The following is a 2,478-nucleotide window of genomic DNA, read 5'->3' as shown; positions in this document are numbered from 1 at the left end:
TTCATTACGGTTCTTAAATTAGTAAATTGTTACGGATATTTGATGTAAAGATGAAGATTAGGGCAAAGATAATAACGATGGTAATAAATTCTTAAGATACGGGTCATTGATGTTAACATTTAAATATTGTCAATTTGGCTGCCAGTACTATAACATATCGATACAAAACTTTGTTGCCGTTGGTTCCCAATTATAATGAACAATTATTGTCATAATAACACTAGTTCATTACGGTACTCAAATTCTGTTAAAATTTAGTCGATTTTTATTACTAATGATATCTGAAAAAAGAGGTTATAATAGGGATAGTAGAATTTTTTATATAAGTACCCACTATTCATATTCTTTTCCTTAGTGCAAGTAATTTATACGAATAGATAGGTATATTAGCCCCCACTGGTCCACAATAGAGTAAATTTCAGTCGAACTCATTATAAGGTTTTAATGGCAAATAATGCTAGAATCCTATTAAATGATAAGTACATAATTTTAACTAAAAGGTAAGTGATTACTACAAAATAAGCTACAACATCGACTTCACTTTTACTTTCTAAAAGGAGTTACTGCACCTCTAACAATTAACCCACAATGGCTACTGTAAACCATATCATATCATAGTTATACCGCTACAATGAATTCGATATCAGCTCTGATAGCATTAGGCGGTCGGTATCATTATTGATCTAGTATTGTGCGTATAAAAAGGAGATGCTTATTAGATACGCGTATTTTCGGTAAGCAACCTATTTATTAACCTTATCAATTTCTGGAAGATATTCTACCAGTGTATTACTTATTTAACGTAGTAGTTATTCTCGCATTATTTCCTATTTATAATTGGTATCATTTATCAGCCTTATAATATTAATCTATGTGCGACTACAGCATTATTTGATTATTGTTAAATTATCGTAGTTGTTCACAGTTGAATTTCTAATAAAAATCTTGTGAGAAAAAATTTGATGGTATAATTTCATTTGTAAACTTTTAAATATGTTATTTACCTCTTTAAGTCAACATTGACTTGACTTAAGCTTAACATAGTGTAAAATCTTTCCAATTTTTACATACTTTCACCTGATTTGGCTAATTTCCTATTTTCAACTGTTCATAATAATACTCTGTGCCTTATGTGCCTAAACTACCCTGAAAGTCTGTAACTGTCATGCTCGTATGTACCTGTTCAACGACAGCAACAAATTTATTTAATTAATTCGAATTAGGTAAACCCACACACAATGCTGTGAGAACAAGAGCCCTGATATAATATATTACAGCGAATTTTTTTATTGCTAATTCTCTTCAGCCCTGATTCTACAGTATAGCTGCCATATGAATAAATCTTCTTCTCTTTTATAGTATAATAAAGGATAATAAAGGGCGTTAGAAACGTCAGCTTTGTCGTTGTTACAACTTCCAAATTTTGTAACAAGTACTAGATCTGCACTCAGCAAGGAGACCCAGTAATTAAGTTGAAGAACTAACTTTATTGTTAAAATGAAGAGTTTATATACTTTCTTTATTGTGACCTTTGGTCTACTGACGTAGATCACAAGATCATCACTAACAGAAAGGTTTCCCTAGTTTAGTCATTACAAATAGACTATCATGCCAAGTATGGCAACATGAGAATACATATATAGATAACCTTAATATAGTACCATAACTACATCTATATACGCCTGACGTGATAACATCGTGATATTTAACCATATATAGAAAGAAGGTAACATACTAATTATGTAACTATTACAGAACGTGACAGTCGTACCATACCAACTTTCACAAATTTATCGTGAATGAGTGCTCTAGATTTCTATTCTTAAACGGTTGCTGTATTCACGGTTGTGGCTCATAACAATTAACGGTATATTAAATTGTAAATACATAACCAAGTCATTGCAATAATTTACAGCTTAAGTCGCCATACGGAAAGTTTTCTTGACTCTCTTATAGGTAATTACGATATTATTTACATGTTTGGCCAAGTGCCCCTTCACTTTTCTCTTTGAAAGTACTGTAAGTATTTTACTTTTCGGACCTTCTTAAGTAGAACTGTGTACGCGTATCAAGAAATAGTAATGACGATTATCAGTAATATTCAAAAGAAGTTACAAGATGGTTTTGAGAGTATATACGACAGGCAAAAGATTGAGATTTGGTGTTGACAATTGGTCATGCCGACATGGGTAAAAGTCCTTTTCCCAATTACATATTAGGCCATAAAATGCTAGAGAGTGATTTTGGGGTTATAGATATTATGAGCCCTGCTACCATTCAGATCGGTCATGGAATAGAAACTTTATTTGCTAAACCGATTGTAAGTAAGTACTATCCTTGGGTTTTTGCAGATTTATCAAGTTTTCCAGTATACACATCATATGAGAATTCTGTTGTGGCTGCTATTAGCACTAAATTGGCGGTTCGAAATACCCGTCAGGTTAAGGGTATTGTAATTTTAAAGGAAATCACTAGTTA

Source organism: Trichoplax adhaerens, genomic scaffold (assembly GCF_000150275.1).
Source record: "Trichoplax adhaerens TRIADscaffold_111 genomic scaffold, whole genome shotgun sequence".
NCBI lineage: Eukaryota > Metazoa > Placozoa > Uniplacotomia > Trichoplacea > Trichoplacidae > Trichoplax > Trichoplax adhaerens.
The sequence above is the reverse complement of the archived record's forward strand: the minus strand, read 5'-3'. Positions refer to the sequence as shown.